Source organism: Falco cherrug, chromosome 1 (genome assembly GCF_023634085.1).
Source record: "Falco cherrug isolate bFalChe1 chromosome 1, bFalChe1.pri, whole genome shotgun sequence".
NCBI classification, from domain to species: Eukaryota; Metazoa; Chordata; class Aves; order Falconiformes; family Falconidae; genus Falco; species Falco cherrug.
The window spans coordinates 116,210,788-116,234,522 of record NC_073697.1 but is presented as its reverse complement, the minus strand read 5'-3'; the positions used below and the strand labels follow the sequence as shown (position 1 = coordinate 116,234,522).

At 48.2% G+C, this 23,735-nt stretch overlaps 1 long non-coding RNA gene across 6 annotated transcripts in view; it reads right to left on the bottom strand.

Moving 5' to 3' along the window:
• LOC114017393 (uncharacterized) overlaps nt 1–23,735 on the bottom strand; it is a 198,440-nt gene that overhangs the window by 21,823 nt on the left and 152,882 nt on the right. For 5 of the 6 annotated variants that reach the window (XR_008734253.1, XR_008734254.1, XR_008734255.1 and 2 more), the window contains one exon: nt 23,393–23,732. This is a non-coding gene — a long non-coding RNA (uncharacterized LOC114017393). Of the gene's footprint in view, nt 1–15,426; nt 17,965–23,392; nt 23,733–23,735 lie in introns of those variants that run through there. The other variant, XR_008734256.1, reaches the window with a different exon arrangement.

The following is a 23,735-nucleotide window of genomic DNA, read 5'->3' as shown; positions in this document are numbered from 1 at the left end:
TTTCACTAACAGGGGTGTGCAGTAACCACCAGGGACTGTTTCAGATCTAAGCCAGGACACCTGACCTGGGACAACACTCATGAAGCGGCAATATTTTGGGTTGCCATTTTCAGAGAAGTAAAACTCACCACGGAAAATACTGATGAAACCAGTAACTTCTACCATCGCACCTCCAAAATCCACAGTGCAAAACTTGTGGCACACCCCGCACATTTCCAGCATTGTCAATGACAGAGAAAGCAGCTACTGACATCCAGCCCCCCAACAAGCATCAGTCTCTTCAGCATTTGCCTTTTGCAAGACTTGATGAGATTTTTGAAGGAGCAAAACCTGTTAGTTACAAGCTCAAACTCAATGGCAGCCAGTCGAATCTTCCCTCTCTGGACCTTTCAAGACACTTTCTAAAGCCCTTGTGAAGCCTAGATCTCACTCTGCCCATGTCCTGTGATTTATTAACTGTTTTAAAGGAGTTTATGGCTGTTGCTGCAGTCAGAGATCACTGCGAACTCTCAGCCTGCACTGCTGGCTTGGAGCTGCATGTTTTTTTCCTCTCCAAAATTCACAGCCACGCTGATTTTATTCCAGGCAGCTAGGGCATCCTACAGTCCAAATGGTTCATTATCTCTGGCTTTCTTTAAAAGGTCAAGAAATGCTCTCTGCTTGGCAGATGGACTAGTGCAGGAGTCGCAAAGTCTCAGGATTTGTAACATAACAAGGTTATTAAATTGCAAACTCAGTCCTGAGCTGAGACAACACCAAAAGTTTGCCTGAAGTTTTTATTATTTTTTTTTTTTAAAAAAAAGGGGGGGTACATTTTGAGAATATTAATTTCTTTCCATTTTCTTAAAAAAAAAAAAAAAAAAGAGAGAGAGAAGTTGGATCTCAAAGCAAGTATCTCTGTTCTCCAAGTAATTCCATTTCTCATTCTTCTGGTATTTGTTTTCTAACCTGTTGCCTCCAGGCCCTCCCTCCCTTTTCTTTTTTCTTTTTCTTTTTTTTTTTTACCACTGCAGCTACTAGAGGAAAGAAGGAAAACACAACAAAGGAGGAGGAAATCCCTCCCCCAAATAAACCACCAATTCAGCAGCTCTTCAGTTCCCGCTGCCTTTAAGTTACATTGACAAATTCAAAGCTCATAAGCATCAGATAGGACCGGCAGCTGCGCGTGCAGGCAGCAGGTCCCGGCGCACCAAGGGAGCGCCTTTGGGGCCATGGCTGTTTTGGGCTGGGTGGGTGCAGGTCAGCACCCGCACCCTGGGCTCACATCCCAGCTGGGCACCAAGGACAGGATCGCACAAGCGGGGATGACAGCGTGGCATTAGAAATCCATACTCCCTCTTCATCTCCAGAGTGCAGAGACTGAGTCTTGCTAACCTTTTAAGCTAGAAGAGATCGAATGAAGACAAATGCACCAAGCACTTAATAACAATGAGCCTCTAAACCAGAAAACCTCCGGGAGCTTGCAGTGCCATCGCAAAACATGGATTCGATCGTTGTGAAATCCTGCTGCTTGTCTGCAACAAAACGCCTTGGCTGGCATGCAAGAACAACTGTGCCTGTTTGGCTCTGACTTCACGTGAACTGGGGTGCTCAGGAGCTGTTCCCACACAACCCCGAGTCCTCGTTACCCTTTGCACCCTCACAGCTCTCCATGGACTATTGGACAGCAATCATGAATGCCAACCCCACATTCCCAGCCTGGCAACACACAGCAAAACTCAGACTATAAACTCTACAGACCTTTACAGAGCCCAAGCTGTGTTTTATTAACTCCAGTAGCTGCCTGGACAAAGCATCCTTTATAATGCCCATTAAGTTCCTGCTTTTTTAGCAAACGCTTTTTCTTTCCACACTGTAACTATCTGCCAACGAAACAGAAACCACCCAATCGACAGGATCCACTCCCAGGGCTTATAACACCCGTTCCTCTGTCACAGGTACATGTGTCACAGCAGCACAACCAGCCTGGTTTTGAAATCAGAAGAGTAAGTGCAGAGGAAAGAGGAGCGCAGGGGGGACCTTGCAGGCTGGAGGAAGAGGAGCAGGGGAGGAGATGCTCTCTGGGGTGCATCCCCACTCCACTCCTGAATTTCTGTGCTACTCCCAGCAGCAGAAGCACCGGCTTGCCCAGAGCCTCTGCTTTGCCTGCTGTTGAAGCAAGTGGCTCAAAGGGTGAGGACAGTGGTTGCAGATCCAGAAGTGCTGCTGCCAGGCAGGGGAAAGGAATGAGTGGGTTTGCCAGGCTGGGTGCAGATTGCCGTGTGTGGCTGTGCAGGCATTAGCAGCCCTGCACCCATCTGCAAAGGGCACTGGCGCTGCGGGCCCAGCTGCGGACTCAGCTTGGCAATGCAACCTCAGGCTTCCAGCTCCCAAAATTATGAGAGTTGGTGAGAGACAGCAGCCGTGTCTGGTGCATCTGCAGTGCAGGAACATGCATCTTGCCAAGCTCCAGGGCACACAGGGCTTCACGTGGCTCCAGGAATGGAGGCTCCCTCTTGGACTGAGGCAATGCTCCTTTAGCATGCCCCAAAGCTTGCTGCTCTGCCCTGTGGCCAAGCTCTCTGCACCCATTAGGACAACTTACACCAGCCGAGGACAGGTCCCCCCAGCCCCTTGAGGCAGGACCCGCATGAGGCTGCGGCTGCGACTCTGCCCTATTTTGTGTCACTCTCTGAAAGGCACCTGAGTGGCCGGCACCGCTCAGCCCGGTACAGCAAACCGTTGTATCTTTAAGGCACCGCTCCAGGAAGAAAAGGCCTTTCAGCGCAGTGAAATAGCATCACTTCTCCTCCACGCACCATCTGTTTGCCAAGATGAAGAGCTCCAGGCTGGCAGAGGCTTAGTCATTTGGACAAGAATAGGTCCCACTGTACTTACACTTCCCAAAATAAAAACCACGGCAAGTCATTGACTTCACTTACCCCATAGCGAGCATGGAGCTGGCACAAAGAAACACCCGACTCAGCTGTTATCTCCTCCTAACAGAACCAAAAGACGAACACAGCCCTGGGGCCCCCACGGTCAATGGTCCCTTTGAGCAGCCTTATCAAGTCTGGTTAATTTTTCAGAGCAAGAAGGGGAATTGCTGCTTCAGAGCATCCTTACAAACATGCCTGACAACTCCGCCACATATAGACCTGTATCATCCCACTCTGCGGGGAAAAAATACACAACATCCCAACAGCTGAGACTTGGTGTGTGTTGGGGCACCCAGAGGTGCCAGCAGATCCCACCAGGCTTTATGTGTCTCTGGGGACTGAAGCCTGGCCACGTGCCCACATTTCAACATCTGACTTCCCTTCTCAGCTATCTCTGGAGATGATTTTATAGTTCTCTAAGCCAGGATATTTGAAGAGAGAGGGGTGGGTTTGTCTTCTACAACTTGAAACCTCTAATTAGAGAATCACAGACTGGTCAGCTGGAAGGCACCTCTGGAGCCCACCCAGCCCACCCCCCTGCTGCAGCAGCTCTCCTAGAGATGCTGCACAGAGCCACGTCCAGGTGGGTTTGAATGTCTCCAGCGAAGGAGACCCCACAGCCTCTCTGGGCAGCCTGTGCCAGGGCTCTGCCACCCTCAAGGTGAAGAAGTTCTTCCCCATATTCAGATGGAGCTTTCTGCGCTGCAGTTTGTGCCCCTTGCCCCTTGTCCTGCCATGGGCACCACTGAGAAGAGCCTGTCCCCATCCTCTTCACATGTCCCCTCATCTACCCAGCCAGTCATTCCACCGTAGAGGGTTATCACGTTAGTCACACGTAATTTCCCCTTGATGAATCCACACTTATCGCTCCTGATAACCTTCTCTTCCTCCACATGCCTCTCGTAGCCCACACCCGGGGGTGTCATTAAGGCTCCCACCTTGCTGCAAGGGCTGGGGCAGGGCCCCGTGATGCAGCCAGCCCTGCACACAACACTTTGCTGTTGTAGGGTTGCCCAAGGGCACAGTGCTCTTCCCCACACGCACGAGAAACCTGGACCACCTCCAGCCCCCCACCAGGGCCTGAGACACGGTGACACAGGTGGCAGTGCCACCTCCCCAGTGCTGGAGCAAAACAGGCATCTGTGCACCCCTGAAATGTCCTTCACTACACGAAGTTTCAATTCTGTTACTCACCCCTTCTGAAGTCTTGCCAGCCAGGGGAAGGCGGCAGTGGGTATGAGGATGAAGTTGATTTCCCACGTGGAAACTGGTTTTCCTCCAGGATCCCTTTGAGGCAGCTCCCCACAGCCCCATTTCGCTTGCTCTGCATCTCCAGCCATCTCTGTCTGGTATGTGCTGGAAGAGTTTCTGGCCCATTGAGCAGATGGTGCCGTCTGAGCAAAACTGGAAATAGGTATTTAGCTAGCATCCCATGGGGAAGCATTTGGAGCTGTTGGGTAAATAACGCTCCACAGGCCAAATTCAATTCTCCATCACTGCTGCAGGGAGCAGCGAGAGCACAGCCTGTGCTTACTGCTGCTCACCTGGGAGCCAAACCCACCAGCTGGCATCACCACCACCGCAGGGGCTTCTGCAGAGGTGCCCAGAGCCCCCCCAGCAGCATGTGGCCCCGTCTGCCCGTGGCATGCCAGCCAGGGCTGCTGCCCAGGTACCGGCTGGGGTGGGCTTGGTGGCAGCTAACCCAGCAACAGCAACTGAAATTCCAACTCCTATCTCATCATTTGTCATTCCTGTCTCATCCTTTGGAGACATCAAGAGAGCAGATCCCCTTCTCGAGCTCATACACCCATTGTTCCTCTGCCTGAATCCTGAGGGAAATCAGGTCTCAGCCCTCCATCACCTCTAAAAAGCCCCATAGCCCCGTCACTCGGTGCCATGCCCAGGCTACACAGCAACATTGCCTGGATGCTCTCCAAGAGTTAGTTTATAGGTGGCACAAATATCATTATGTACTTAAGAATAGATGTCCCTGGAACCCTGATGTCCCTGTGGTAACCCGTTTGTCCTCGTGACTCCATTTGCCCTCTCATATTTGCTACTCAGATACCCTGACTTTCCCGCAGTGCACAGCAGACCCCAGCCCTGGCTGCTCCTGTACCATAAACCTACTTGGTTAAGATGGGGATGCAGTTATTCACCCCCAACCCTGAATGAAATCCACTTGTGCCCTTTCCTGTGCATTGCACTCGTTATTCTCCAGGATGGGCATCTACGTTCCCCATCAGCTCAGAGAAGACCTCTGCCTGGGAGCAAGGGCTGGATGAGCCCAGGGAAACAGCCCAGGGAGCAGCTGACCTTGCTCAGGAATTCCTGGCTTCTTTAACTTGTGGTCCAACCTAAGTAGTATTTAAATACCATCTTCTTGCTTGCCTCTCCCTTTCTTTTTGTCACCTGCAAATTTAGATTAACAAGGAGGTTTGACAAAGTGCTACTGTATATGTTAATAAACCCATTAGTGTCGGCCCGCCTGACATATAACCTGCAGAGCCTCCAATGTTTACTAATATGATTGTCAAAGCAGAGGAACATTACTTTTTAATGACATTTCATATCACTTCAGTTGAAGTAATATCCTGGGACATGATAATCAGAAAGCCATTTAGCCACAAAACTATGTGCTGAAGAGAGGCTGGCGCATGAAAGATTCTCATTTTGTCAGAATTAAAAAATTTGTGTTTGCTTCATAAGTTGTAAGCGCACTTGTGGAGGAGAAACATGTTGTGAAATATTTATTGGAAGCGGCTCAGTTCAGGTAAATGGGGCTTCAAAATGAAACGTTGGGAAAGGTTATTATTATATTTGCTGTATCTTTTTGCATGCAATACATCAATTGACAATTCATATGTATTGTATGCTTAATAAACCAACATGATTTTAGTTCTCTTTAAAAAAAAATTCTGAAGTGGTACATCTGGCCGTTACCAGCCCAGCTGAATTTATTGCTGCTTTCAGAGTAGGGGAACGGCTGCAAGACAGACTAAGATAGAGTTTGATTTTATAGGGCAACTCTCTTGCTCCAGGTGATTCCAAAATGCTTTATAAAGCAATGAGCATGGTATGAAGATAGCAGTGGCACAGTGACTGCCAGCAGCCCCGCTGCCCTTATTAATAGTTCTCTCCCCAGCTTGGCTCTCCAGGGCCACCCCAGAGCTTTGCACTGAGCTCAAGAGGCAGCAGATCAAGGAGCGGAGGATGCTCAGCCAGGGGAGAGGGAACGGGGGAACTCCCTGACACATCCTCCACAGCCTCTGTGCTGCACTGGGGTCATGGAATAAAACAAAGAAATGATCCTGGGTCAGATAAAGATGTAGAAATTATTAATAAATAATGTAGCATTGTTTATTTATATAGATTGTATTATTTATAATGTATTTATTATTATTATTATATAATATATAAATTATAGATTAATAATTTCTCCTTTTTAAAATAAAGAACCAAGGGGATCCCTCCATCAATCTGGTCAGAACAACCTTTCTGATAGAAACTAGCAATTGATTTAGTTAAAGTCTCCTGTCAGATGGTGGATAGAGCTGATTAAAGCTGTGCATGCACTATTAATAGGAGCAGGATGCCTTTCTGTCATTATTATTAATTATGCTGCTGTGATTACTATCTGTTCATCCATCCACCCATCCTCCCTTCTATAATCCCAGCACTGGCCAAGTATGTATGAATACAAATTCTTACTCTCTGTTTTTCCCAGTTTTGCAGGTGAGGGAAAAAAAAACCAAACCCACCAGACTAAAAAACTTAATTTACAGGATTTCTGATAAGTACGTGTGAGAGTGTGAGTGTGCCTGTGTGTGAGAAAGTGAGCAAGTGGGTGGTGGGAGATGAGTGGGTGTGATGCATGTGGGAGCATTCGTCTGTGAAAAATGCACAAAGGGGAAGTTAAGCCAAAGAAAGAGACTTTGCATTTCATGTTGAACCCACCGGACTCCAGCACCATCCTCCCTTCCACAGAGGCAGCCCCACAGATGGGCTCTGGCCCCCTGGAAGCCCTTCTCCCACGCTCACAAGCACGTCCTTACTTGGGAGCCCCGTTCTCCTGAACTCTCGGCCACTGGCCCCAAGATAGTCAGAAATTTTCCTTCACCAAATAATTAGACTGTGATAAGAGGAAACAAATGGGCCCTCGGAGCAGTGAGGGCTGCAATAAGAGATGAATTATTAGTCCAAGATGGAAATCTCTTTTGATAAATGACTGGCCCCAAGCAAGGAAGGATTCAGCAAAACACAACAACGTCCTTGTTGTGACATAAGGAAGGGGAAGGAACAACCTTATAAGGGGCAACAAAGCCTCCGCGCGACCACCTTGACCAATTGATTAATCAAGTGTATCCCACAACATCAATATGTTTCCCTCTTTGCATTAGTTACAGCATCTAAACGTGTAGGACAGCAATGACGTGTCCAGTTCAGGACCCATTTTGGAACCAGGGCTGAGGCTGCCCTGACAAGTACTGCGACCAGGAGAGAGGGCAGAGCAAAGCCTGCCGGTACGTCCCAAGGAGCAGTGTCAAAAGCCAGCTGATTCATAGAGCACTTCAAAGCTAACACAAGCCAGCACAGAGCCACAGTGGTATGGGAACAAAAAAGAAAAGGAGAAAAAACCAGGTTTTCCCCTTTTTCCCATGCTGTGATGAGCCTGGGTCAGCGGGGTGGGGTGATAACTCACACTCCAAGTGAGAAGACCTCCATTTATTAATACTGGCCCAATTCCTGGTATTTTTAAAGTCTAGTTCAGAGGAGGGAAAAAGATCCATTGGTGTCACTGAAAATAAACCTGACAATGAGGCACTGGGCAAGGCATTGGAATCAGCAGGTTTTAACATCACAGCTCCTCCTGGACCTGGGTGGTAGGGGGTCAGTATGTCTAACTCCAACAAGGTACAAGAAGGACCCCAAGACCTCTGTGGATTACCACCCAGCCACGAGCAGTAACACTGCTGGAGTTCCTAAGTCCCTATAGCCTGTAATGCAGTTATCCCTGGGGACTGGTAACTGGGGCCTCTGGTACCACTATTTTTAGTAGGAGATTTAAGTAGAGACAGAAGAAACATATATATATATATATATATATATATATATATATATATATATATATATATATGCACTATATATACACCTTTAAAAAATCTGACAGAAATGGCTTGGGCTGGAATTGCTAAACATATTTCTCTCGTTGTCCTCCCCCAAAACCCGCTACCAAAACATACCTCTCCATCTAATGAGATTAGCAAGGTACCATGCTAGATCTTTATTAGTTAAAGCTGACCATAGTGCAAAACTTGGCCTGAATCATAAATGAGCTGACTGCCAGAATAAGGAGTGCAGCCAGCAAGCAGATTTATTCCAAATGGGTCTACGCTCTCTGCCTTGGGGAAAATGCTTCCTTCTCTTTAACTCCCTGAAAACTGGTAGCCAAAGTTCAGCTCCCTTAATGCTCCCCAAAGCCAGGGTACCACTGCTTCCCGCTGGCCTTATGCAGCCTTCATTCCACTGGCCATAGTGATTTACATGAATGCAAGGTAAGAGAAAAACAAACTTATTTACTCTGATGGCTCATGGCAGGATTCAGCACTGGGGACATTTATATATGGGATCTCCTGCTTTCTGCACTTTACTTGACTGGCAGCTCGAAGGGGCCAAAATATCAAATATTAAGAGTGGAGCCCTCGATGTTGATATCAGCAGTACTTATTTTTACAGTCATCTTTGGCCCTCAGACAAGTTAGTTTGGCTCCCGGCATTTTTCTTTTGTAAAATGGGGCAGGGAGGAACAAATGAGGAAGATAACTTCTATTATAAAATGAATGATGCTGGCCTACCCTCACATGGAGTGGCCGGTAGGAAATCTTTCACGGGATCTGCACATTCCTTCCCTAGGTCACGCCCAGAACCTCCTTTTAAAGGTCTCAGAAGGACCAGCACATGCCTTGGGGGGAGGAACAGGGGCCAACGCATGGCCATGTATGAGCCTTTCGCTGCAAAAATGTTTCTTGCTTTGGAGTAGAAATGGGAAGCATACGCAGAACAGATCTGGTTTCCATCAGCCCGTTATTTATAGCATTGGTTTCACACCATGGATTATACACACTCATGCTTGTTCTTTCAGGCTCTCTCAGCGCTCTGCTGCACTTCCTTCTCACCTGAGCAATGAATCTCTGTCTTTCACCCTGCCATGATCAGGCTGTTCATGTCTCATTTAGTTGTGCGTTCACTAAATATGCTCCACAGAGCTTGGCTCCTCATTAAATGAGAGTTTGCAAGCAGAGTACCTCCAAAACATCTTTCTGAGCCTGGGGCTAAGGTGGTGAAGACAGCCTAGTTTATCAACAGCACACAAGGGAGAGATCTCCTGAAGCCTTTGATTCACAGGCCCCAGAGGACCACCTACCTCCCTGCCTTTGGATCAATTGAAAACACCTTCGGCATGGAGAAAAAATATGGTGTCATGAAACAGCAAGATACTCCGCTCAGCTACTGCACTCTAATGGTGGTAAAGACGTGCTATGAAGTCCCACCTTGGCCAAGACATGAGAGGCTGCATCAAAGATCCGAACTAAACAGCAGAGCTCTTATAGCTGGGCATGAAGCAAGCTCCTACACAGCACAGTTCACAAGGAAATCTGCAGCCCATCCGCCTGCTGATTACTCACGCAGGGCAGAGTGAGGGTGGTAGGTCCCATCTGGTGTGCCTGGAGTCATCCAATGCTGGTCTAACTAGTGAGGTTAAACAATGGCTGTTTGGTCTCTGCTGTTGATTGAATGAGATTTGTTGTCCATAATAAAACTTCTGGCACATGATCAGTCATTGTATATAAACCCAAATTACACTAAGAAAAGCCAGGAGACTGTCAAACAGCTCTAAACCATCATTAAAGCAGAGGCCATCCCCAGTCAATATGCTCTGAAGAGCCATGGAAAAACTGGCAGTGTCCTTCAGATTCCCCTCAGATAGGCATGAGGGTGGAGAACACAGCTGAGAGCTCTCCTTGGGAGTTCCCTGCCAGCGTCTGCGTCAAAACACAAAAGACTGGAGCAATTTCTAAGACACACAGGACCAAACGACAGAGATGACACAACACTGACACTAAGGGCACAATAACCAGCACCAACGACCTCACCCTGCCAGATTTTACTGGCAAAGTAGGGCACGGCTCTACACCACAAACATGGCATCCTCCCTCAAACCCACAGAAGGAAAATTGGCAGCAGCCTAGATAGTCTCCTTCGGAGACATGATCTTGCCAAGCTGCCCTCCAGCAGGACCTCACAGCCATTCCAGGGGCTCCACAGTCGCTGCAATGGGCAGCAGAACAGGCACGTTACACCAGAGTCACCTTCTGGGCAACTGCAGCTTAGCGAGTGTTGACTTAGTTACCAAAAAAACATATAAACACTTTGAGCGAGATGTACTCAGGAGACAAGGTGATATGTTTGCTCTACTGCTACACCTGTAGGTGCTTCAAGTTAGGGCAGATGGATCTTACTCCTTTCTTCTGGCATCTGAAGGTTCGATTCAAGTGCCCAAACGCAGATACCTGCATCTAGCGCTACTGTAGAGGTGGCAGATCTGCCAGTTCCACACAGATGTTTCAAATGGCACAATGGGCTTATCAGGGAACCGAACAGCACCCGAGCAGGAATTCAGGAGGGAACTGCATTTACAGTTTGGAGGGAAGCTGCTCACACTGAGAGACTTAAGTTGCTTAATAATTTAGCTTATCAAAAAGAGGAGGTAGAAGTACTTTATTAACAATAAGGGGCACTTCCTAAAGAGAAGGTCTCTTACAGCAGAACTCTCTTTAATCTACCAGACAAAGCCATATCAACATCCAGTGGCAGGAAGCCAAGATTAGACAAATTCAAACTGCAAGAAAGGTGCCAGTTTGTAATTGAAAGAGTAATGAGCCATTGGAATTACTCGCCCCAGGCTGTGATGGATTCTCCACCATCTGAGGGGATGCTGTTCTAAAAAGTGCCACATTGCAGGCACATATTTCTGTGTTTGGAAATTATTGGTAAAGGCTTTCCAGCTTGCATGAGTTGTTTCTGCTCTAAAAAACAAACAAAAGAAGTATTATGCTGCTCGGTTAAAGACGGAGAAGGGAGGTAGAGTGAGTTTAAACAGACAGTCTGTGACAGTACCAGGAACAGGACTCAGGTCACCTCAATACTGCCATTGGCCTGCCACTCCTCCACTCACCAGAGCAGCCCACAGCCCCAGAGCAGCCTGTATTTTCCTGGCGGCACCCTCAGCTAGGTGACACCAGGCTCAGCAAGTAAACTCAGAGCCACAAGGCCAGGTCCAGATAAGAGACAGGGAATGGACCACATCAGCCAAACACTGCTACTGGGATCACCTCCAGCAACACCTGCAAAGCTGCTCCTTACAAGAAATCTGAGGAGAACAGGACAACCAGGTGAAGCACGGTTTTGCTGAGCTTTCTGCATTTCCAGTGAGAGCTCTCCCCAGCACCAGTCTGCCAGGACTCAGCTCTCTCCATGCCGTTGTCCAACAGAACCGTGCTCACGGAGTCCTCCAGCATACACCCATGTACTGTGGATGGGTGCTCTGCAGATGACCTGCTCTCTTTCTGTCCCTTCCCAAGGAGCATTCCCATCTCTTGCACACAATATAGGACAAGTACACATGACAGGTATATTTTCATCTTATTTCCAGCAGGCAGGAAAAAGAGAAAACCACAGGGGAAATGGTCATCAGCCAAGACACCTCCATGCTGGACCCATTGTATGGGAACGCTTGCTGCCAGTCGTCGTGGAAGAGCAATAAACACCCAGGCTCAGATACTCCCTCACTGAGAAAGGCTACATTGCTGACTTCAAGACTACATAATAAAAATCATCTGGAAGGGCAAGCAGAGGTAAAGGCACTGAAGGCTAGACTGACCCACTGTTGGGCTCCGGGAAAGAGCTAAACCCCAGAACCAGGTGAATAAATGAATTCTTTGCTTCACTGGTAAATAATTTCAGGTTGCCCTGAACAAAAAGGCACAGAGATCAATTCACCCCACTTGAAATAAAAACAAGTTTTAAAGATGCTTAGACATCAAATAAAACAGTTCACCAATTTTGTCTAGTTTCATTTGGGGGCTGTGAAAAAGCCTTTTGAGAAATTAAATGTAGGTAAACTTCTAAGACACCTGTTTTGAAATAACCAAGAGAAGTATGCCAGCTTGGAAATGACAAAATGAAACCTTTTGAGTTAGAACCATTAGAGATAGTCTTTCTTGGCTGAAAAGATGCAATAAATTTGTGAATGTTTTTTTATAAAACCCCTGCAGATGCATTGGTAAGATCTCACATAGACCATAACCAGGAAGGACTCTGCAACACACCGGCTCGGAACAGCCCAAACAGAGAAACTCTGTTCCTCCTCCTCTGCCCAGTCTTTGCCTGCAAACACATCACTACAGTTAACACACAAAACACCATTCATTATAGTCAGAATCCAGGAGCACAAAATTAGCCCTCACACTGAGGCTGGGATCAAAACGTAGCAAAAATCTTAAAAAGCAAGGATGAAATACTGAGCCCTCGGAAAGTTCAAACAGAAAGAAATGTTACTGTTTCTCAGGCAAATGTGAAAATACTATAAAAGAACCTTTAGCTTTATTCATTGGAGTTTACTCATTCACATCCAGCGAAGGTGCTCCAGATTTACACATGGTAGGGTGGCTCAGGGCAAAATTCAGCCCTCAGTGGTGACACTTGGGGTTCACACCACCACCGTGTACCCAACAGCCTGGGCTCAAAGTAGCCAGCACTGCTCAATGTCCAGTCTCACTCTGCCTTGTGTCATGAGCAGCATGGCTTTGGTTCAAGAGCTGGGTTACCTCGGGTCTGTATGGGGTTCCTGAACATCTACAGAGCTCCCAGAAGTGCTCTGTGATCTCAGCATCAGTTATCAGGAATGGTTATGGCTCCAAGTAAACAGCTTCTTAATGACTCAGAAGCTACTGGAAATGTCTAGATGTTTGTTGAGAAACTGCGTAGCTAAGAATTACCCAAGCTGTTGTGGACATCAGAGGGATTTTTATTACAGCAATATTGTTTTTCAGGTGGGAAACTGACCACGGAGAGACTGAAACAACCCATGCAAAGGCACACAGGATGTCAATGCATCCTGATAAAGACAAAAAAAATCAAACCAGATGTGGCCGAGACCAGCCCAGTAGCTTACTGTTCCCTGTGACAGTCAACAGAAAATTTCAGCAGGTGACACAGGGATGAATAATTTGGCTGGATGGGCCTAGGAAGTGGGACATGGGGGCTGAATTTTAGGGAGAACCTCCCCCATGCAAGCCTGGTTGAACAGGCTCCTGAAGGAACCATCTGACTGGGGAACTTTCCTTGGACTGAGTGAAACCCCACAAAATACACCCCATGCAACCCCTGGCACATGCCAGATGGGCCCCATCAGTCCATGAGCTGAGCAGGTATTTTCCACGTCTTACTACAAAGCTCTGGTGTTTCTGCAGTGCAAGTGCATCACCCTCAGCCAGACTAACTCAGCCTATGCTGTAGCCTTTAGCTTTTTCAGCCCTGTGTGCCTGGCCCTGCTGAAGAAGCTGTGGTCTTTACTAGCAGGACTGCCACAGGACCTTCTGCACCTTTTTTTTTTTTCTGCCACTCTGCAAAACCAGTTGGTTTCATGAGTACCTGCAAGGAATCCAAGCCCCTGGATCTTTTATGGCAAGACTTGTTTTGGTTTGTCTGCTAAGAAGAGCATCGAGACTGCTAAGGATCGCCTCCTGAACAGAAAGAATCTGGGATTCAGACAGGAAAAAAAGAAGAATTAAAAAAAATTGAAGGGTAATAATCACTGATCTGTTCATCCTTCCTGCTCCCAAACTTCAAGGTTTGCTCTTTTCCGAGACGACTGCCCAGGTTTGGATAAGCTCAGGGGTCCCAGGAGGCTGAATACACACAGCTACAGAGACCCCTTCCCTTGGAGCAGCAAGCACAACACTGCCCGAACCACAGGAAAAGCAGGACAGATGAAAAATTCTTCCCTCACAATGGGAAATACAGCAGTCAGGATACCGAGAGGGTGGTCTGCCTGTTAATTCAGGAGACAGAATTCAAACTGAAAGCTCCATGTGGAGCAAATTAGCAGAAACTAATTCTAATCCGTCCCACGCTGGCACAGAGGCACGTCAGCCCTGCTTAAAATTGCACCTCCCTTCAGATCTAGGCTGCCCCTTGTCCTACACAGAGAGAAAAAAGGATGGGGAGAGGCTGCATCGCAGCCTGTGTGCAGATGGTCCGTATTATTGAACTTCTGTGGAGTATCAGCCACTTGCCTCTGTGCCCCATGATAAATCACAGTCTCCTTCAGTGTTCTTGGGGAACAGCAACGCTCTCCCGGACTCTGATTGGGTTTAAAGTTTGATTAGTTAAGGAGATGTAAATACCGAGCCCCTATCAGGCTGTAATTGTCATCATCATCCTGTTTAGGGAACTGCACACATCTTTGAGCAGTTACCCCGTGTCTCCTCCACCCCGGGAGAAGGTCTGGAGCCCATTTCCGGCAGCCGGCAGTGAGCGGCTTTTCTGTAGGTGACACAAACAGAGTTTGTCAGTTTGTGCATCCTCGGTTTCTGCTTGGTTTAAAGTTGCTGCAGAGTCCTCGGGAGCAGCTTCGCAGCTAGAAACAGAGAACTCGCAACTCTCGCCACAAAGGTGCCCATTCAGCAGCTGCCGGTCCCCCAGGTCCTGCCCAACAAGAGCATCCTCTGTGCGGTGGCCTTCGGGACGGCGTCCTCGGTCCCCGCCTGAGAGGGGGGAAGTGACACTTCCAGTGGCTCTCATGGAAGACAGAGCCAAAACGTGTGCATTCACTTTCTTCTGCAGACAGAAAACTGAAGAAATACCCTGCCGGGCCAAAATAAATACATTTGGCATCTTTCCTGCGTCTGCATCGGCACGTTCGTGGCGCTGAAACTGAAAACAGGCCTGAACCTTATTTACACTAAAGTCTTTTTCCATCACTTTGGCAGTAGGAAGGGGCTTAGTTTTGGTACATATTATATTTTCTTTTCAACATGTGTAAATGAGGATCAAGCTTTTACATTGCTTAAAATAGATGTAAATGACCCTTTATGCTGTCAGAACGGTGTCAAGAGGCCTTCCTGCAATAAAAAAAAATCAGTCCCGTTATGCTTTCATATCATGCTCCATTCATTTAGTTTTAGTTCCCCAAACTCGGGCAATTCCCCTTGACCTTGGTGATCTGTGCCGAGATTTTACACAACTGGGACTAAAACCAGGGCCCAAAGATGGTGCGTGAGCTCAGACAGAAACACATCGAAACCTTCATCCTAAACTGGACTTGAAGACCCACCTGTAAGACTCTCCATCCTCAGCGGGCTCTAGGCCATCTGTGACAGGCTTATTCTTTCTATTAGTTGTTTTGAAGACTTTTTTTTTAAAAAAAAATCCAACCAACTTTGTATCTTCCAGTCCTCTTTACAAAACCATGAAAAGGAGAAAAAGCGAGGCAGAGAGCGAACAGCGAGGCACGCTGGGCTGCCATCAGGGGTTTGATGCCTCACAGATGGATTTGCCATGCCTGCTGCTCAGCACCAGGGGAAGCCACCACTGCGTATCCCTGCCCCAGCCCCCGTTTGCTCTGTGCACAACGAAGGAGACCCTGAACGAGAAAGGAACTGGTCTTCCTCAGAGCTCTGCTATTAAATGCATGAATTTTCCTTGAAGAGAGGAGTGCTGACCGCACAGGCTGACAAAGAAATGGCTGTATGAGCTACACGAGTTTTTGGTGGTTAAGGGCAGTGATGTGATCCCCATCCCTTCTGATTAATGCGGAGAGGCACTAGCCAGCAGGAGCTGACCAAGGAGTGGGCTCAGCCCAGACCCCCCAGCAGCCCAGGGGAGGGTCTCTCTGGCTGAGGCAGCCCATGCCCTTCGGCTCAGTCCTGAAGAAAAGTGTCTCCAGGTACCACAGGGATGCAGAGCCCTGCTTTTCCACCCTTTCTGTTGCTCTGCACAGCAAGTAAATTACTAGAGCCCTTAAAAGAATGTGATATATTTCCACATCGGTGTCTTTTGCCAGTGAGTAAGCTTTAGAGCCAAGAAGGGGTTGGCTGTTACCCTGATTAATTACTGTCGGTGCTCCTCACTGCCCAAACTGCCTTCTTCCCTTTCAGCTCCTACTTGTGGTGTGGACTACTGAAAGAGAAGGGCTTTCATCCCACCTTCTGGGTTATTACACCCAGATCCTTCCCACACTACTGCAGCCCCAGCCTCTCCCTCCACCAAATACCGTCTGCTCACAGACTGCACCACTCCTCTGGAGCCACCATCGCATGTAGAGGCATCCTGACAGGTCATCAACACCACCCGCCCCTAAGAGCTGGAGCAAGTGATACTCAACCCAACTGCAAAGTAAGTTACTGGAATATGCTGGAGCTGTGTCAGCCCGTCCCAACCCCGGAGCCGCTCTGTGGGCACTGCCTGGCCTGGCACAGCAGTGAGACCTCGGAAAAACGCAGCTGAAGGGCAGAACATTTACAGTAATCATTTTCTTTTCCTTTCAGAAGAATGCACAAGGGATTGTCAGCACTTTCCTTACCCATCCTACCCCCCTCCTTTTCCTCCGTAAAATAACCCTCTCTCCAGCTTCACCAGCTGAATGCTACTTCACGGCTTTTCTCCAGGAGCAGTTGCAATTGGAAACACCCAGACAAATCTTATCCAAGAGTTTATGAGGAACAGCTCAGAGGCACCCTGAAAACTGCAGCATGCTACCTGGAGCGCTGCAGATTATTGTTACGTTTTTAATCTCGGTATAGTTCTGGGTAAGATTTTAATTGGGCATTGTATTTCAAAGCCAGGGAGTAGGACCTATGCAAAGCACTGGATAGTTTCTGCATTAATTGACCATCAAATCCTTCCCCTTTGCATCTGCATTCTATTATTAGAGAATGTAAAGCAGTTTATAGGGCTTTTAACCTCTTCAAGCAAACACTCTGTGGAAGTTATGCTGCTGCAGGGACCACATTAGCTTTATAGACTTCGTTTCTAATCCAAGGAGAGGGGAAAAATGGAGAAGAGGCAGAGCAAATGAATGATTTTTGATGGTATAAATTCAGCTGGTGTAAATCAGCACAACTCCATTAAGTTTGGTAGAGTTATGTTGATTTATGCCAGCAAAAGACCGGACATTTGATCTGCAATGAGGTCCTCATTCCCTGAAGATCAAAATGGTACCAGACAAATCTTCACAGACCATTTATCAGCCTTCTCAACTACATTCTTCCCTGCTGCATGGAAAAGCCCTGATCGGATGCCAGGGAGCCATCTGGCAAACCGGGTACCATGGCATGCATGCACACCGTGCACTCAGTCACTTGGAGGAAAATCACCTTCCAGCAAGTCACTTTTATGACCTCTGTGAAGACCAGCCTGTCCCCAGGGTTCCCGTGATGATGGGTGTCAGTGAAAGGCAGGACCATGCTGTGGACTGGGAGACTAAAGTGAGTCCTGCAGTCTCTAGCTAAAGCTGCTGAGCTCTGCTTTCTCCAGGGTCTCATAGTTGGACTCCTCAGGGAGTAAGCACCATTCCCAGGTCAAGAGAATGAAGATGGAGGCAGCCCAGACTGTCATGGGTTCCTGTGCACCAGGGAGATGTGGAGGCCAGGTATTATCACTAAGGTAGGAAAACATATCAAGAAGTATTGCGGTAGCCTGGGCTGACAGCTCCTCCCGTGCATGGGGTGCCGGTTCCAAGCAGCACCAGACCAACCCTGTGGATCTCGTGGGACCTGCAGCAACTCACCACGATGGCCCAACCATGCAGGGTGGTCACAGCTTCCAGTCAAAATAACACGAGAGCTCATACCTCATCCTGTTCCAGGCGACAGCCAACATCCACCATTGCCACTCAACCGAAGATCAGAAGAATGAGCAAACCGTCACACCAAAGGTCCACCTAGCTCATTGTCCTGTCTCCAACCCAACAAAGAGCAGATGCCTAGAGAAAACATCAGCACAGTACATACACAGTGCTTCCCTTGGCCAGATATCCCCTAACAGAGGAGCTTGACACTGCCAGACCCGAGTAACTGTTGCAGGAAGAGCGGGAAGCAAGCCCTCGTCCCACCCTAACCCATGGCAGGAGACAAAATAGGTAGTCATGTGTCGTCTCCTTCAGAAGAGTCACCTGAAGGGACAAGATGAAATCTATCCTTACAAAACCAGACAAGACAAGCAATGTTTGATCTCATAGCTCCGTTGCAGCAGGATGAAAGGAAAACTCATGTTCTCACTTGCCTTTGTTGCCTGTTTTCTTCACACAGTTGTTCTACCACCCCACAGCAGGTGGGATTCCCATTTTGCAAATCCCTACCCTATTTCTTTGTTTCATAGTAACCCCAAACGTCATTAGGCAGAGCCCAGGAAAGTGATTATGAGCATGCAAACAATGGTGTGAGGGCCAGTATAATTATCTTGCTCCTAAGCACCTGACAATGCTTCCAAGTATCTTGTACTTAGTTACTTGGTAAGGTCCTGAACGTCTGGCTCTCAGGCACTATGGCTTTATTGCTACAGAATGAGCCAGAAACCATTCAAAAGCTTTAAAAGGTCTTTTTAAATAGTCAGAATGAATTTACAGTGTTGGCTGCCTGGCAAATGCAACAGGCATTTCAAGTGGAAAGGAACAGTCCTTTATTGCATCTGCTGTTGGCATTTAGGGCACCCTGATCGCTAACAATTCCTCAGCTCTAATGCTCAGCATCCTGCAGGCTGCTGGCTGGGCAACACCAAGGGGAGCAGCAGGCTGAGAAGAAAGGGTCTAGGTGAAAGAAAAGCCTGGGTTTAGGCAAGTTGTAAATTTTCATTACAATTCATCAGAAAATGATCGTTTTCCACTTAAAGTTTCACAGAAATGACTGAGTTTCAAACACCTGCTAGTGAAACATAAGCTGGGCTCCACCAGCAGACCTTTCCCAGATCTGCCTGCCCAGAACATGTCCCACCTGCCTCTCTATGTGCCACCTCATCTCAGGTGTCCAGATCTGGCACCCTGAACTTCCCAGAAACCAGAGTTTTTGACAAGCTGCTCTGGAGTTGACTTCTGAATAGTGCTGGGTCCTTGAGCAATGCTGCTAAGACCATGAGGCTGAGACCGACCTTCAGCCAAGTGCAATCCTCCCTCCACCCAAGTTCATGGCTACTGCCAACCCTCTCCAGCCACTTCTTGACACCGCCATCACTGCCCCAGCTGGTGGCAGCCCACTGAGCCTCAAGCAGCGTGGGAGAGGGGAGGAACGGCAGATGCCTTTTTGATGTTCTGAGAAGCCCAGAATAATTTGCTATTTCTTGTGATTGGGACAGATTAGAGGGACACAGGAGCAAGGGGTCCCTAAGACCTGTTCATGTCTGGGGTTACAAAGCTCTTGGACGAGCAGCTGGAACAGCCACTGTATGTGGGGAGAGATGAATGAGGATTCATACAGCTCTGGAAAAGGACTTCTCCAAACGTGCCTGCTCCATCTCTGCTAAGAATGAAGCCCACAGCACCTCTCACCAGCGCTCCCACTCCCCCCACCCTGCACATACCAGTTCCTCCACCTGCAGGGTCACCCATCCCAAGCTCGAAACAGGTCTCTGCCCTCTCATGTGCCTGTGCAATACCCCAGCCTTGTCAATCTGGGCTCCGTCCTGCTGCACGATGGAAGCACAGCGAAGTGCCGTTATGTGGGGAATCCTCTGCTACTTTCTTCTCCACTTGGCCCCTTCTCTATGAGCAGATGTGAGGCAGGAGCTGAACTACATCCCCTTTGCAGGAGCTGCTCCAGCCTCCCATCTCAGGCCAGATCTGGTTACTGGTGTTCTGGGGCCTTTGTCTCCCCAGTCTGGGCACAAGAAGACCCATCAAAATTGTCTCTCCCTTCAACGAGCTGGTAAAGGTTGCTTAAGAAAAATGTATAAATATCAGAGCCAATTCCCCTGTCCTTCCCTGGCATAACTTTTAGAGAATGCAGGTTTCCTCAGGACACTGAAGGAAGGCAATTAGCAAAGAAGATGATAGTCAGGAAAACATTTTAGAAAGGCTGAATGGAATAATTTAAAGGTATTGTTATTAATGATGGCAATTACAGTACTGGAAAGCTCAGTGGTTTTTTATACAGGACAGGAAAAGGAATAAAACCAAGCAACCTCTACAAGAATGCAAGAGAAGCAGCAATGAGCTGTGGAAACCAAACAAGATCAGCCTCAGGACAACCAAGCCAAATCCTCTGCTTCAGTAAACCAGCGGGGGTCCCCTGGAGTTCAGGGGCTGGGGGAGAACAAGGCTACCTCCCTCTGACCAGGGCAGAGGATATTAAAGCTGAGCTTTCCAAAGACTTTCGGGAAGCCAGCTCAAAGTCACTGCAATTAAATGAGCCAAGGAATTCCCCCGAGGCTGTGCAAGAACCTCCGCTCTGCTCTGCGGAGCCGCTCTCCCAAGAGTCACCAGAGCAAGTGTCACCCACCTCTCACACCCCATTCTCCTACGGGCCACCAGGCCGCCAGCTTGGGGCTTTTTCTGACAATCGTGCAAAAGCCATCAAACCCACCAGTCATTAATTCTCAGGAAGCACCCACTGCCTCATTGGTAATTACTTAAATAAACTTCCCTTTCATGGTGTCTGAGCCAAGGTCTTTTTTTTCTGACACATCCCAATAAAGTTTTATTTAAGGTAAGATAACAGGAGGGTTATGCACACGAGCTGGGCTGCACCTGACTAAACACGGGGCCCATTGGTGACAGCCGGATAGTTCGAGCAGGATTTCACCGCCTCACTCCTCTCCTCCACGGCCAGCGCAGCCCCTTCCAGCTCACAGCCCATGTACCATTTCCCCTTATATATGCAGCGTGTATCCTTCATGCAAATCTGTCTCATAAATCACTGCATCCCAGGTGCACCACGGAGTAATTTGCAAGGAAAATACTGTTCCAACTGAAGGACCCAGCATACCACAGTGGTCTTTATGAGGGGTAATATCCAGGATAGGGGTGACTTGGAAACCTGCCAGCCTCCAAAACTGATTCATCCTGCCTGACCTTAAATCTTGGATCCTGACTATTGCAGACGGAGCCGCCTTCGCAGGCAGGAAGCATCAGTCACGGCCGTGTTCATATCCCCTCCTGCCCCTGGCTACAGGGCCCCAGGGGCACGTGAGAACCCCCAGCTTGAGAACCTGGCATTTGGGTTATGAACTACCCGAACATAACCAAAATAAGCATCTCCAGAAACAGCAGCGTGAAGTGTCATTTGGCACTGGGCAGAACCAACCCTGGCATTTTGCTTCCTGCAACCTCGCTAAAAGTTGCAGCCCATGTTTACCTCACCTGCACGGTTTTGAGAAAGATCTTATTGGTCTTAGTGATTTACGCATCTAAGAGCTGAGAACCTGGTCCCAAAACTCCAAGAATTTCTTAAATTTTAAGACTTCTGCTCTGTCAAGTGATCATTTTCTCTCTGATACAGAATTATACCCAGGCACCTGTTTGCTGCAGTTAACCCAACACTAATCCAAGCATCTCTAGTTCTCACGTTTCCATGGTATTTACTATACTCCCAAACAACTTATTCTTATTTACAGATGTCAGGAATACACTTTGCTAACCAGACCTTTAACCCCCTTCCATGCAGAGCTGTGAGATACTATAGAGTTACTTGCAAGCATAGGACTCATTTTTTCAGAGAAAGAAGCATTAAGCTACCAAAGTAACGATCCATTTAAGTCAAAAGTTTAATAGTTTTGTTGTGGCAAGAGAAAAATCTCAGGATATCAAAGAGTCAAGGGAGGAATATGGTGCTCAGCTGAGAAAATGGACAAGCAGTCAGACATAAAAGGCTTTCTACAGCTCTGACAAAGAATAAACTCAAGCTCCTATAGAGCTTAGCTTAAACCAAAAGGATAGAAAAAGGAGACAAAATATGGAATTAAGATATTTCCCCTCTATTGATATTAACTACAGTGATCGGGTGATATGTAATGGCATAAGATATCTCTAATTTTCATAAGAAAAAATAAACTAGGACGACAAATAGGTTGGGGATTTTCAATAACAACCTAGAAATGGACATTTTAGACCATTTAGATCACATCATAGGTATTCATGACTTCACCCGCGCTCAGCACAGCCAGGACTAGCTGTCAGGCAAGAGCAGTGGATGTAGGAGCCCAGAGTAGCTCCTGGCATGTCCCTGGCCCCACAATGCCGGAGCTTAGCACTGCCCACAGGCATTTGTAACTCTGAGGATAGAGAGGTGGTTGAACAGGATTGATCAGGAGCAGGGACAAACAGCAACCTGGGTCTGCTCAAACACAGCCACCTAAGAGCTGCTGAGGGACAGGGACATGTGCCTCCTCCTGAGCATGGTTGGCACGTGCTGCCACACAGGAGGATTGCTATCCCTCCGTGCGTTCAGTACTGCACCTCTCAACCCTACGAGCCAGCTGATGTCCACCAGACAGCACTGCTGCTGATGGCACTCCCCAGAGAGGTCCTGGTGCACTCCTGGGTTCCCTGTTAGGTCCAGACAGACACACAAATGTCTAGCCCAGAGGTGGTCCAGTAGGGAGCGGACTTGTCCAAACACATGCTGGGGACAGGGCTCCCTGCCATTCCCCAAAATGCTTTGACCCCTGCCCTCCTGGAATGAAACCAGCCCCTCAAAACTACCAGTATGAGGAACAGAAAATTGCAAATGACTTAAAGTGGGGTGGAAAACTCTGAGTTCGACGATCACAAGCTGAGGCCGCTAATCTTCTTGTCATGGGAGCAGACTCACCCAGCAGAAGGGAATTCCTGCCTTTGACTGGACTAATTAAAGGCATCGAACTCTGCACCCGTTATGGCTTGATGTGCCTTAATCCGATGTGACATTCGACATACGCAAGGAAGGCAGACGCAAACATACGGTTCTCATTGCTTAAAGGGGTTTGGCATCCGCGGGGGTATACCAGATGCAGCACGCCTCCTCCGCTGGCCCCGCTGGGGTGAGCTGTGTGGGGTGGCAAAGTGGGGGATAATTACCCATCCCACCTCCGAGCCACTGACGGCCCTGGGTGGCTACACACCCTGCGGAAGGTCCCATGTAGGGGACAGGAGTGTGGCCTGAGCCAGCGCTGAAAGGTCGTTTGAGAAGGTGGGGGCTGGACTGGGATTCAAAGCTTTTCTCCAGCGAAATGCAAGTGGAAGCTGCTGAATGAGCAGTGACCGTCTCTCCCGTGCAGGTACAGGAACAATCGGCTGCTGTGCCCTGGGAGCGCAGAAGATTTCCAAGCAAGATGGGACACTAGATTGTAAGCATCTCAAATCAGAAAGATTAAAGACACAACATGAACCAACTGAGTATTTGGATAGAGTGATGTGAATCATGGATATTCCTTGTGTTCCTCACCTCCTGTCCACGACTGGCCTCTCTGAAGTCCAGGGATATGTTGCCACACTCCATCACGCTCAGCAGAATCCTGAACCAGCCCTGGGAAGAAAACCTGCTTTAGACACTGATGGGAAGGAGACAAACCTCCTCATACTTCAAAGACAAAAGCCCACTCTCTGCCGAGCACGGCAATGTCGGAAGCAGCGTAGCATGGCCAGCAGGGCGCAGGGCCACCCATGCAGCTTCAGAGCACCCACAGCACTGGCAGCGGCAGAGGAGGGCAGTCCGTGGCAGGTGAGTCCGTATGTCTGTGCCATGGGAGCATCTGACTCTGAAGACTTGGCTTGAGATGCAGGCCCTG